This window comes from Heteronotia binoei, chromosome 3 (genome assembly GCF_032191835.1).
Source record: "Heteronotia binoei isolate CCM8104 ecotype False Entrance Well chromosome 3, APGP_CSIRO_Hbin_v1, whole genome shotgun sequence".
Lineage (NCBI taxonomy): Eukaryota > Metazoa > Chordata > Lepidosauria > Squamata > Gekkonidae > Heteronotia > Heteronotia binoei.
In genome coordinates, this window is record NC_083225.1 from 155,947,463 (window position 1) to 155,962,244 (window position 14,782).

Below are 14,782 nucleotides of genomic sequence, written 5' to 3' on the forward strand. Positions count from 1 at the left end.
TTATATGTTTTTTATTGATGTTCAAATATTTTATATATACTGTACCTTAAACACTTTAAAAATGTCTTAAATGTTTTAATGCTGAAATTAAATATTTAATATTTCAGTTTTTCATGTACACCACTTCGGGGACTATGTAGATAGCAAGGCAGCATAGGAAAGTTTTAAATAAAATAAATAGAAATAAATTCAGAACAGCTTCTGAACAGACATTTCTCTTGGTCATCTTTCACTTGCTCAAGCATAAATAAAAAGTCTAAATTAAGTGCAAGTCATTTAAAACTAGACAATATCTATAGCAACAACTTCTGTTCTTGCAACTGAGAAAAGAACATTTTTGTAAGGCATCACTTAGAAAATGTAAATTCTGCATGAGACAGATCATAATGTCTTATATAAGAAAAGCCCAGCTGGATCAGACTAGTGAACTTTTAGTGCAGCATCATGCTTCACATGTGGCCAGCCAGTTACACTAGAAGGACAACAAACGGGACACAGAGACTAACACCTTCGCTGATATGGCCTCCTAACAGTATACAGAAGTTTACAGCCTCCACATTTTGCTAAACCTGTGCTCTGTAGTCCTACAAGACAATCTCAGGGTCTACGGATGGCAGTCAATCCTGTGAACTTGAGGACTGAGCAAAATTGTAATGTAATGTAAAATTTTATTTGTATCCCGCCCTCCCCCGCTGAAGCAGGCTCAGGGCGGCTAACAACATTTAAGGTGAACAACACAATAATAAAACAATAAATTCATATTAAATTCACATTAAAACCAATCAATGATTAAAACATTCCTAGATCTGATACTGGCGGTAAACATTATTAATCTGGCGGTAAACATTATTAATCTGGCGGTAAACATTATTAATCTGGCGGTAAACATTAATTTGGTCATTGGTGAACGCCTGTTTAAAGAGGATGGTCTTGCAGGCCCTGCGGAACTGATCTAAGTTCCGCAGGGCCCGCACCTCCTCTGGGAGCTGGTTCCAGAGTTGTGGGGCCGCAGCGGAAAAGGCCCGTGTGCGGGTGCTTTGAAGTTTAACTTCTTTTGGCCCAGGGATATTCAGTCTATTTTTTCCCACTGACCTCAGTGCTCTCTGGGGCTCATATGGGAAGAGACGGTCCCTCAGGTAGGTTGGTCCTTGGCCATACAGGGCTTTAAAGGTTATGACCAGCACTTTGTACTGGATCCGGTATACGATCGGCAGCCAGTGCAGTCCGCGCAGCCCTGGCCGTATATGCTCCCATCTTGTGAGACCAAGTAACAGCCTGGCCGCCGCATTCTGCACTAGCTGCAGCTCCCGGGTCCGGTACAGAGGCGGCCCCATGTAGAGAGCGTTACAGTAGTCCAGTCTTGAGGTGACCGTCGCATGGATCACCATTGCTAGGTCCCGATGCTCTAGGAAAGGGGCCAACTGCCTCGCCCGCCTCAGGTGGAAGAATGCTGACTTGGCAGTGGCTGTTATCTGGGCCTCCATTGATAATGAAGGCTCCAGTAAAACACCCAGGCTCTTTACCCGCTGCGCCGTCTTCAGCGGCACCCCGTCAAAGGCCGGGAGGAATATATCCTTCCCCAGAGTGCCACGACCCACATGGAGAACCTCTGTCTTCGCTGGATTTAACTTCAGCCCACTCAGTCTAAGCCACGTTGCAACAGCCCGCAAAGCCTGATCCAGGTTCCCCGGGACGGAGGCGGGCCGGCCGTCCATTAGTAGATAGAGCTGGGTGTCATCTGCATATTGATGGCAACCCAGCCCAAATCTCCAGGCAATCTGGGCGAGGGGGCGCATATAGATGTTGAATAACATCGGGGAGAGAACTGCTCCCTGGGGCACACCACAATCAAGTGTGCGCCTCTGGGATCGCTCACCCCCAATCGCCACCCTCTGTCCCCGACCCATGAGGAAGGAGGAAAGCCATTGTAGGGCCAGCCCCTCAACCCCTATGTCGGCGAGGCGGTGGATCAGCAACTGATGGTCGACTGTATCAAATGCAGCCGACAGATCTAGTAACATCAGTATTGCCGCACTGCCTCGGTCCAATTGTAATGTCTCTTTGCAAAGTCTCTCATTCCTGAACCTCCAGAGCATGCTTCAGACACAGGTTCAACTGCAGGGAGCCACCATTTCTTTCTCTGCTGGTCTCCATCAACATGTGAGTTAACTCCACCTTCCTGAGATTCATGCCAGCCCATTCCAGTAAAAAATGGAATCAATTGGTGGTTTACAGTTATACCTACAAAATAGCATAGCTGTTAACAGGGCTTTATTTGAGCAGGAATGCACAGGAACGCAGTTCCAGCTGGTTTAGCATTAGGGGGTGTGGCTTGATATGCAAATAAATTCCTGCTGGGCTTTTTTTGTAGAAAAAGCCCAGCAGGAACTTATTTGCATATCAAGCTATGTGAAACAATGGTGATGTCAGGGGTGTGGCTTAATATGCATATGAGTCCCTGCTGGGCTTTTTCTACCAAAAAAGCCCTGGCTATTAATATTAAGAAGACCTTTCATATCTACCAAGATCCATCAGAACTTGCTGGACCCCTGTACTGAGGAATCCAACACATCCCCAACCTTGAGTGAGAACTACACAACTCCACCAACCTTGGCTGATTGTTTGAAAGGTACACATTCCCTGGAAGCCCATCTTAAAGTTCTTGTAGTTACATAATAAGGAGTAGGAGAGTGAACTAACATGCAGAATACTGATTTTGCCATCCTAAGCAACGTAAAACCTTTCTCAGCCCATTGACTTCAGTAGACTTAGAAGGTCGTAGCTCTGCTTTGGATGGCACGTTAGCTGCAAACCCTGCTTTGCTATTCTGTAATGTGTGGGATGGCTTTGATCTCATGCATAGATAGAATGGCTCAAGGTAGACAGGAGTTCTGGACAATGCTTATTTAAGAAAGAACAAAATTTGCTTACAAAATGTTTCTTCCAAAGAGACAGACAAGATACAGCCTTTGAATGCTTCACTGCTGCACTTCGGAGCTTGCTTAGACTGAACTACATTAGATAAACAGCTTTTTTTGCATTGGATGTGAATCCCTTATTATGTTGCTTTCATCCCTGCTATCGCAGAATCACTCTTCCTCGAAATCTATCCAAATGCAATACAGAAAATTATCTAATGCAACTAATACTGCTTTCAAGGACAGTGTTAGCATCCAAGTTTTGTGATTACATTTATTACTCTAGGGTTCAGTGCCAAAAAACAAAGATAATGGAAATGAACCACACCCTCTCTTGAGGAACTGGACTGATTACACACTGATGTATCATTCCAGAAACCAAACTAAATGTGAAGTTATAAGCAACTCTACACACTTCTCAATACACAGCCTGCTTCTCAAACACTGCGAGGTGACCCCCCCCAGCTGATTGTCTGCTGTTCTTACATTTCTCGGGGGGGGGGGATTTCTGGAAAGGATGAGCATGGGTGTGTGCTATTCTTCAAATGAGACAAATATAAATGATTACAATTCTGCCCCAATCCTTTCTCATGGCCCTAGGAGGTCCTTCAGCAAATTCTTTTCACAGACTACACTACATTTGATTATTTCTTCCCTGGACTGTGTGCCGCACAGTGGTTCTCAATCACAGCTGAGGTGAGAATTCCTACAGAATCCTCAAGTAACTCAACACACTGCATCTGCAACAACAACAAAAAGAAATAAAGGCTTGTCCCGGCATAAAGCTCTTTTGTTTGATTGCATTGACTACAGCACACTTTGAGAATAAGGCTCTGAGAAGTAACCCACTAAGGGCTAGCTTGCACATTACACCAAAGAACACACTCAACAGAAAGCTGTGATTAAGGCAAGGGACTGCACCCAATCATAACTCCCTGATGAGTGCATCCACATTCAGGCTTGCAATCATAGCTACTGCACTTCACCCATGTTGTGAAGATCCGATGTACATATTGGACCTTGTTATTTTCTGGTATTCATGATAATCAGTTTGGCAGCAGACAATCTCCACAAACAGCATAGTCTCTTTCCTTTCCAAAAGTAGTTTGCTCTATGTGTTTACTTTGACATAGATCAGCTTGATGGTCACATGAAGCAGAGCCTTTTAAATGGTGGCACCAAACCAGTAGAACTCTTGCTGAAGAGATACCCTCTGGAAACCTCAGAATTTGTAGGAGGCTATTAAAAATGGTGGTGGTAGAGGAAAGTGCCATGAAGCCAAAGCTGATTTATGGCAATCCCATGGGGTTTTCAAGGCAAGAGATATTCAGAGGTGGTTTGCTATTGCCTGCCTCTGTTGTCACAACCCTGGTATTCCTTGTTGGTCTTCCATCCAAATACTAGCCAAAGCCAATTGTGCTTAGCTTCCAAGATCTGGTTAGCATATTAAAAATGCCCTCCTGGAAACTGCAAGCCTATGGAGTTTTTAAAATTCCTGTTGCTGTTTTATTAATATCGATTTTTAAGATCACTTATTATTTGGGTTGTTAACAGCTGTATATTTTAACTTTTTGTTCTTCTACCTGCTGACCTCCACTACTCTCATCAAACACATCTCAGTTCAGGTTTCAGCTTGCAGTTCTTTGCCTCCTGTGACTCACTTCTGTATATACCCTAGAACTCCACTAGGTTCCAGCCCCAGTTCTGTACTTTTAATAATGAATATGTGTTATTCATAAAGGGCAGACATTCTGTTTGCTTCCTGTTATTTCTATTGACCTCTAAACCCTTATTTCTCATAGGAAGCACAACAGAGAACCCTAGGGAAACAGAACTTATTGGCATGCAACTATCTCTTTCTGTAAGAGTTTGCAGCAGTGGAAATTTACATGCAGTAATATATAGGGAAACCTTATTGTTCAGCACTGTCTCTTCTCCAAGAAGAGGGAGCTGTGGCTCAGTAGAAGAGCATCCGCTTGGCATGCAGAGGGTCCCAGCATCTTCGGATAAAAGGACCAGATAGTAGGTGATATGAAAGACTTTTGCCTGAGATTCTGGAGATGGTCTGATTCAATATAAGGTAGCTTCATTTGTGTACAAGTAGCAAGAAAGAGAGCACACAGCCTGGCAACATTTGTGCTCATGATCAACAATGTCCTTCCCCCAAGAAGGGGCAGGCTCTTCGCTGTTGCATTACATGAACTTTAGACACTACTACTGAAAGGTCACTAGCCAACGGTACAGTCCTAAACCATGTGGTATAGTGGTTAAGACAGGCAGACTCTAACCTGGAGAACCGGGTTTGATTCTTCACTCCTCCACATGAAGCCTGCTAGGTGACCTTGGGCCAATCACAGGCCTCTCAAAAAACTCTCAGCCCCACCTACCTCACAAAGTAACTGTTGTGGGGAGAGAAAGGAGAGGTGGTTGTAAGCCGTTTTGAGATTCCTTGAGGTAGAGAAAAGTGGGGTAACCAACTCTTCTACTTCTAAACAGGGTTATGCCCTTCTAAGTCCTTTGACATCATAGAGTGTAACTTTGCTTACTGTGAGCCACCCAAGTGACTGGGTGAGGTGGCACAGGGTGTCAAAGCTTCACTGAGGATTGACTTGCTCCCCCATCCATCAGCAGCAGAGGAGATGACAAGACCCTGTCAGGTCTGTCTCACTGGCTGGGCTTGTCTCTCCAAGTCTTCGCTTTACCTGGCTAGCAGTGGTGTAGGCCCAAGAGAGGGTAGGTCTATCTTTTTTTTTTTTTTATGGGGCAACAAAATACCTTGAACTGGCTCTAGCTGCGGAGCTGAGGACTCAGCTCAGTTAGAGGGAGCCTTGAAACTACTCAGAAAGCAGAGGGACATGTCACAGCTTCAAGAGCTTTTTACAAGCTCTGTATGAGATCTGAAAGGTTGCCACTTGCTTGGCCTGCCCACCACAGCCTCAGGAAAAGGGCAGAAGATCTTGTGGGATTTTTTTAAATGCACTCTTCAATGCATCTGTGCACTATATTGTGGACTCCTGCCACTGCAAAGGGTTACATTCACCAGGTATGTTAGAACCATGGGTTGCTCTTGCATGATATACTGGTAGACAAACAAACTGGCTTTGCCACAAACTGGGTGCATTCACACTACACTAAATAATGTGTTTTGCAACTGGATTTTTACTGTGTAGCAAAAATCCAGTTGCAAAACACATTATTTAGTGTAGTGTGGATGTACCTGCTTTTTGTTGTATCTTGAACCATCTTTTGCTTAGGTATTTGAAGATTCAAGTGTCAATGTTTGTATGCCACATTACAGTTATATCGTAAGCTCCTGACTTTATAATGTGAGATATACCTTAGCTGTAACTGGGTTTAGTGAATATGGAGAGATGCTTCCATTTATTAATTTAGAGTCCTGTTGGGAAAGAACAAACCTGAAGAGTGTTTTAAAAGACCCAGTATGTAATGTACTGAGTGACGAGACGTGTTGAAGGCAACATGCTTTATTAGCAAGTACATCACAAAGCAAGGCAACGCGGGCCGGGTCCCGATTATATACATACCCCGGAACAACCCTCAGTCTGGCCAGGTCCAATCCTGGCCAGTTAAACTTCCCACCACAGATCTTGATTGGCGGAGCATATTTGCGGAGCTACATCCGGGGACCAGTGGACTTCCACTGGTCACCTCCGTAGCATCCGATGTGTTGTAATTTCAGGACTGAAATGCAAGACACAACACTCCTCCCCCCCTAGTTCAAGACACGAAGTCTTTCAAGTAGGCTGGCACCCTGCGTTCCCGGGTCTACCTCCTTGGTGTTATTTGGGGAGTTGGAAAGGTCGCCGTGGCTGGCGGGGTGGCTGGTTCCTCGTGGTGGGGTGATGCCGGAAAAGGGCTGTCCGTTGCCTGTTGCTGTTCCAGAATCTCCTCTCGGGGCGGGGAGGGTGCTCCCTCTGCTGTGGTGCTCTTCCGCCCGCATAGTCGGAGTGGCTGGCATAGGCTGGGCAGCTTCCAGGGGTGTTGCTGTTAGTACTCCCCCGATCGCTGTTGGTTCTTCCGGCAATGTGCGATGGCGCAGCTGGTCAATATGCCTCCTTAGGATCTGGCTCCCCTCCGACGAGACCTCATAGGAGCAGGACCCGGTGACCTGCAGCACTCGGGCGGCTAACCACCCCGGCGCCCGCTTGCAAAGTTTTTTGCGTATACCGGATCCCCTGGAAAGGGGAGGATCAGGTCGGGACTCTTGGCAGGGTTGGTACCTTCGAACCCACCCTTCTATCTCCTCGTCCATCCCCGGCCACCATACATAGCTACGTGCCAGGGCCTTCATGCGCACTGTCCCTGGGTGTGTTTTGTGTAGGGCTTCCAGCACTTGCTTCCACGATGGAGGGGGGGAATCACCACCCTGCTACCCCAGAGAAGGCACCCCTTGTGCCTGGACAGTTCTTCTCTGCGTGATGCGAATGCCCTGAATTCTGCGTCCAGTTTGCCCATGGGCCACCCACTTCCCACCCAGTCTAAAACGCGTGCAAGGATGCGGTCTCTACCCGTGGCCCTAGCTACCTCAGCGGCGTGGAGGGGCCTCTCTGGTACAGTCTCTATAAGCATCACATGGTGGGCGGGGGTGGGATCCAGGTCCATGGCAGCGGCAGGCAGCTGAGGGCGTCTGTGTGTCCCATAGCTTTGCCGGGGCGGTGGACCAGGGCATATGTGTACGAGTTGAGGAACTGGTTCCACCGCAGGACGTGATGTGACAGTGGCTTCGTTGAAGGCAAGTTGGAGGGTAAGCTTTTCCTTTGCGAAGAGCTTTTGCTGCAGTCTTTCGTCTCAGAGGCCCCAGACGAAGCGATCTCTCAGGGCTTCCTCTAGCTTGTTGAAGCTGCAGTTCCCTGTGATTTGGTGGAGGGCGGCCAGGTAGACGGCGGCTGTCTCTCTTGCCCCTTGATCCCTCTTGTGGAAGAGGAATCGGCGGGCGATGATGGAAGGCTGGGGCAAGAAGTGCCCAGTCAGGAGTCTGACTATCTCCTCGTACGTTTTCTCCGTGATCTTCGCAGGGGCCGAGAGACCCTTTGTGATCTCGAATGTGGCCTCCCCGCAGACACTCAGGAGCACGTCTCTCTCACAGCTGTTGTCTGTAATCATGTTCGCTCGTAGGTAGCAGTCGACCCGCTCTGTGTAGGTCTCCTACCTATCGGGGTTGGCGGGGTCGAACTCTGCAAGGTGGCCCATCGTCCCACTTGGGTTAGCCATGGCGGTGGCGGCGGACGCTTCCGTCTCCCTCGAATGCGTGCCTTCCTCGTCTCCGGCCAGGTCAGCAAAGTCCCACTTGGGGAGTTACCTGGCTAGAATCCCATCCTCATCACCACTGTAATGTACTGAGTGACGAGACGTGTTGAAGGCAACATGCTTTATTACTGAGTACATCACAAAGCAAGGCAATGCGGGCCGGGTCCTGATTATATACATACCCCCGAACAATCCTCAGCTTGGCCAGGTCCAATCCTGGCCAGTTAAACTTCCCGCCACAGATCTTGATTGGCGGAGCGTATTTGCGGAGCTACATCCGGGGACCAGTGGACTTCCACTGGTCACCTCCGTAGCGTCCGCTGTGTTGTAATTTCAGGACTGAAATGCAGGACACAACACAGTAGGTTCTTTCTCAAAGATTACAGAGAGGGATGGATGTTCATTCCTTTCTTATTCAATCTGTATATACATGAACCATCAAAAATATTACTACATGACTGATTTTATTCCTCTCCAGACCTGGGAATGGAGATCTCTGCTCTCATCAGCAGTGATGACATGATCCTTATTTTCATGAACGTCAAAAGGACTACCATGTTTGCAAATTCTCTTTATTTTTAAGATTGGATTATAATATATAATCAGAAAATTAAAACAATGGTCTTGGCACACCAGTATTCAATACAAATGGACATAGGACAGTATTCCAGATCAATAACTTAGATCCTTTAAATGTGTCCTTTATATAGATCCCTTTTTCCCTTTTCACATGAAGCTGGAACTGTCTAGTCAATTATGTCCAGGGCTCAGTCGTGAAAAGTTCCCAGGCTCTTATGAACCTCCAATGGAAGAAAGGTATCAACCTACTGGACAGTTTTCATATAGTCCAAGTTCAAAGAACAGAGAAGGTTCAGCATAACGTTTAAAGGTCACTTTTGTTGATTCCACCTTTTTTATCCAACTAGAAACATCAGCATCTTTGTACTATAAAATATAAAGATGTGAAATGACTTGGGATTATCATAGTGGAAGGTTCTACCTTTTGTTTTAAGCAAATGGCCAGTTTTTCTCAACTATAAACCCTAGAAATCTGTGAAAGAGGATCCAACTCACAGGCTGGAATTATTGGAAATTGCCCCAGACAAAGTTCAGAGAAGATTAGACTATGTTCAAAAATGTAAGATTTCCAACTGGTAGTGGAAAGTGCTGTCAAATTGCAGCCAATTTATGGTGCCTTGTAGGGTTTTCAAAGTCAAACAGAGGTGGTTTGCCACGGCCTATGTCTGCAATCCTGGATTTCCCTGGTGGTCTCCCATTCAAGCACTAACAAGGGCTGACCCTGCATAGCCACCAAGATATGATGAGACTGGTCATCCAGGTCAGATTTCTGCCATATAATATAATAAACAGCACTGAATTTTCTGTTGACAGGTGAAATTCTTCTGTAATGCATCTGTTATTTTACAGTGAACATATAATAAAATAAAACTGCACATAATGCTGTGGCGCAGTATACAGCATTTTATATTTTTGTATTATTCTGATTTCTGCTCTTTTCTTCATTTATATCCCACCTTTCTCCCCAATGAAGTCCCAAAGCAGCTCGCCTCTCTTATATCGTATCTTATACCTATTTTTAAATTAAGGAAGTCCTTTTCTTCAGGGTTCTTACAAACTATGGATCTATTTATCCATCTTTATCCCACCCCACCTCCACGAGTGGTATGCATAATTCCCCTTCCATTTATTTCCAGAACAACACTGGGAGCTAAGTTAGGCTGAAAGAGAGACTCACAGAATCATACATTAAGCTGCATTGCTGTGTACAAATCTGAACTTGGGTCTTCCTGGTCTTGTTCAAAACTCTGACTTCTACACCACACGAGTTGTCCAGGTACAAATCATAATAGTAGATTATATCCTTATTATTCTATCCAAAAATGTGGTTTTCTTGTTGGATATGAACACACGAAAACTACCAGTTAGCCCTGACCTGAATAGCCCAGGCAAGCCCGATCTCATCAGATCTCAGAAGCTAAGCAGGGTCCAGCAAGTACTTGGATGGGAGACCTCCTTGGAATGCCAGCAGTCATGAGGATAGGGACAGGCTTTTTTCAGCTACCTCTCTGAATATCCTTCAGGCTCCCAGTAGGGGTCAGTCACCAGAGGTCACCGTGACTTCCAGGTGCACACACACACACATATACCCACAAATACAAAAATACAACAAAGAAAAAGAAAACTACCAATTATATCTTAGCTACTGTATTAAGTGAGAGATTTCCTTTCATAACTACTTTAAACTGAAAAGTCCACAGTGGCAGTGAATGCATCTTCTCTTCTGCCACTGACTGCAAAGGTAACTATTCTTTATGGTCAGTCCTCGTGGATGCAGGTTTAGTAATTTGTTATCTGTAACTGCGATGTGCTATTAATATTTGATTTCACTTGTATTTCAAATTACCAATTTTGTTTGAGAATATTTGTTCATGTCTAAATGCCTGTAATTTGGTCCTTATGCATAGTAATGGCCCAATGGTTGAACAAGAAATTTGAACTTGACTCCAGTTATCCTGAAATTAAAACGATCTCCTGCTGCCACAACTGCATGCCAGTCTTGCAGGGAACAACTAACGATACCTCCGGGGTTGCCTCATACCCGCTATCTCTTCCAGCACAAGACAACATGAACACAATTCTCCACATACGTAGCTCAGGCTCTGCCCTAATTTAATAATAAATAGCACTGAATTTTCTGTTGACAGGTGAAATTCTTCTGTAATGCATCTGTTATTTTACAATGAACTTATAATAAAACAGAACTGCACATAATGCTGTGGCGCAGTATACAGCATTTTATATTTTTGTATTATTCTGATTTCTTCTCTTTTCTTCATTTATATCCCACCTTTCTCCCCAATGAAGTCCCAAAGCAGCTCGCCTCTCTTATATCGTATCTTTGCAATAACCCAGTGAGCCAGGCAGGGCTGAAAGAATGTATGACTGGCCCAAGGTCAACCAGCAAGCTTCCCTAGCAGAGTAGGGATTTGAACCTGGGTCTCCCAGATCCTAGTCCAACACACTAACCACTACACCATGCTGGCACGACAGATGAATGCTCTAATGTAACAGAACATCAATGAGATGGGTTTTTTAAATGCAAATTGTTAGTTTTTACTGGCAAAGTGCATACTCTTTCAGAAAGCAAGGCTAGTGGGCAACCTATTCTATAGCCTTCTAATTTGAGGTCTGAGTTTAAATATATTACATCATCAGTGCCACAACACATGCTATCTGGAGAGAGAGAAAAAGTGGGGGGGGAGGAAGATGTAGTGGTCATAATTCCAGACTCTAGAGGACTGAGCTTCAAATCCTCAGCTAGCCTCAATGTTCACAGACCAGGGCTTTTTTTGGTAGCAGGAACTCCTTTGCATATTAGACCATACACCCCTGATGTAGCCAATCCCCCAACAGTTTACAGGGCTCTTGTTACAGGGATTACTGTAAGCTCTTGAAGGATTGGCTACATCAAGGGGTGTGTGCAAAGGAGTTCCTGCTACAAAAAACTCCTGCAGATAGCCCTGGGTCAATCATTATCCCTCGCTCTAACTTACCTCACAGGAATAAAGTCTGAGTCCAGTAGTACCTTTAAGACCAACAAAGTTTAATTCTGGGTATAAGCTTTTGTGTGCTGCACACTTCTTTATCAGATATCTTCAGAACTTTGTTCTATTGCTTCAGACTGACACTGCTACCCACCTGAATCTTACCTCACAGATAGGATGTAAGGGGAAACAATGGATGTCACTCTAAGCTCGTCAAGAGAAAAGGGATATTTTCACCACTGCACTACACAATACATGGGGCCATAAACATATCAAGCAGCCATATACAAAACCAGACTGCTGTTATTCCAAGCTTCCTTGTTTTCTTTGACTGACAGAGTCTCTCCAGAGACTCGTGCAAACAGTCTTTTTCCAGCTGTCATCTAAGATCCTTTTAACCAATGATACCTGGGACTGAAGGTGGAACTTTGTAAATGCAAAGCATCATGTGTTCTGCCACTAACCTATGGCTGTTGAAAGTTTACCATTAATTCAAATGGACTGACCAAATTTCCCCACCTCCTGGAAGAGTAATAATGTGTGGACAGGAAGTCTGGGGCCACCTTATGTATTAAATCTTGGTTGTACAAAATATCTGCAGGAGTATCCTGCAACATAATGCAACACTAACAAGCAGAAAGTAGGGCAACCAAGAAACTTGGAGCATATTCCCTATGAGAAAGGGCAAGAGATTTCCATCCTTTTTGTTAATGTCAAGCTTTCCAAAAGCCTGTTGCAATTTCTTTTGATACAATTTGTTCAAAGACTGACCTTATGCCCCAGTGATACACTGGTGACGTATGCTCTGTGCAGTAACTGAGATAACTGCCAGCAGCAAGCTGACCATAAAAGAATGTTGACAATGGAGGTCATCAATGAAAACCAAAACGTTGTTTTCATGGCACAGGATAGAAAACCTGCTGTTATTCTGAATAATTCGCATTCCACTATAAGTATTACTCACTTCTGTTCTTCTGAATTCCAGTCTTCCTATATATATAGCAGATCTGGGTCTAAATGCTTGAACAGTATCCCCCCTCCCAATTTTAAGTTAAATGTTGCATGTGCAAATGCAGATAAGGAAGCATTTTCAGAAAAAAAATCAAGGAAGGAATAAAATAACCATCAGGAGCTACCAAATGTTCTACTTCAGAGGCCTTTCTAGCCAGATCTACATCAAATGCTCTTGATGAGAGAACGCAGCTGAAAAATTAAAACAACCCAGATATTTTTCATGTAGAGAGCAATATTCTCTTTTGTGTTCTATTTAAGCTGCTGTCCAAAGGGACTTCTCTGCTGCTCACAACAGTTCACGGGAAGCCACACTTGGGCTGAGTTCAGACATGCATGGCAGCACCTTGAATCTGCAGCATAAAAGGGACACTAGGCTGTGGGAAACACACTCATAGAGTTCAGCAGAGCAGATTCTGTTTTCCTACCACCTGACATCCCCTCAAATGCAGTACTTTTTTTTTACATGGATGCAATCCACACCCAGAAATGGCTACAAACCTCCAGAGAGGCACACAGGCATGTGTGAGCCAGCCTTTAAACTTCTGTCTCAGGAAATTAGGAGGAAATCTGCCAGCCACAGATCCATTTAGCCTTTTCTCTCACATCATCCCTACATAAAATCAGAACTTTAAGAAAATGAACCTACAGTAATCTGAATGTTGGAGAGTCACTCCTAGCATTCCAGACGAGAATGTGAAAACGTTAACTCATCCGCTGCCCAATGTAATGCATTATGATGGCTGATTCATGCTAAGGCAGGTTTGGCACACCAGACTAACACAACCCCCCCCCCCCCCCCAAAAAATCCCCCCCTATGCAGGTCAGCAGTTGGATTATTTTGTGTTTGGGCAACTGAAGGAGACAGACCTGGCAGTCAGATGTGCATAGGTCCCTAACATGTGCATGATGCAGCTGGTACAAAAACATAGTGGCCAGAACTCTTTGCCCTCTAGACACCAGCCAGAGGGCAAACTATTATAACTGTGAAGAGCTTTGCTCTTCAACAGGAGGAAGCAGTTGGGGTTCCAGAATGACATGTGATGCAATTACAACCTGGGTCAATAGTAGTGACCATGTTGGATGTTCTTGAAAGCTAGACCCCTACAGGATTTACAGCCTCCCTAAAACTTGCAGTACCAACCCCTTCCCCAATGCAAGAAAACCCTGCCTCAATACACACAGTGACACACAGCACCCCACCTTCTCCACTTTTGAAAACAAACCCAAGATCCGATTTCTCACACCTTCTGTACACGTTACTTGGAAGTAAATCCTGTCGAACCCAGTGAGACTTCTGAGTAAAACACACACGACCTGGCGGCCCGGCTACAAACCCTAAACCGCTCGAAATAAGTTCGAACGGCGCTTCCTTCAGTATAAATTTTCTTTCGGACCAAGGTTCGCACAACCGTTCTGCAAGCTGTTCCCGGGGCTTCCTGGGGAGATGCTGTAGCTGATTGCAAGGCTTAAAAACTGCCTCGAGCAGAAGCAAGCAAAGGGAGAAGGATCCGGAGCGATAGGGAAGGGGGAAACCAGTCGAGGGAGGCGGCGGCAAGCTCACTGACCTGATCGGAGGGAACGTCCCGCTGTCTCCGGGAGAGGCTACATGGGAAGGGACTAGCACCAGTCCAACTCAGATTTGATCTCTTCTGTGCTACTCCCCAAGCACCAACACAGCCGCAACGCACTCCACAGCCGAGCGCTGCCAATAGCCTGAAGGGCGGGGCTGAGCCGCCGAGCCTTCCAGGGGAGGAGAGAGGCCGCCGCTGTCCAATCACCAACCGCCTCCAGCCCTAAATTGGACACGAATCCCGTCCCCTCGCCTCTGCGCCTCTCCTCCCCCCCGCCTCGCTGGAGTCTTGCGCGCCTTTGGTGGAGCTGTTTTGTTGAACCCCCTGTTGACGAACTTCGTGTATTTCCTCCTGTCTGGGCCGCACTCCCGACTGAGAATAACTCTTCATCCCTCAAAAGAGGATTTTGGCTTTTAAAGTGTAACAGGAGTTTGGATTGATTTCA

At 45.4% G+C, this 14,782-nt stretch overlaps 1 protein-coding gene across 1 annotated transcript in view; it reads right to left on the reverse strand.

Annotated features, from left to right (window-relative positions):
• SERTM1 (serine rich and transmembrane domain containing 1) overlaps positions 1-14,401 on the reverse strand; it is a 30,241-nt gene extending 15,840 nt beyond the window's left edge. The window contains exon 1 of the mRNA XM_060235169.1: positions 14,332-14,401. The gene's annotated coding sequence lies outside the window, so the exon portion shown is untranslated. The remainder of the gene's footprint in view (positions 1-14,331) is intronic.
• Between the last annotated feature and the right edge of the window lie 381 nt (positions 14,402-14,782).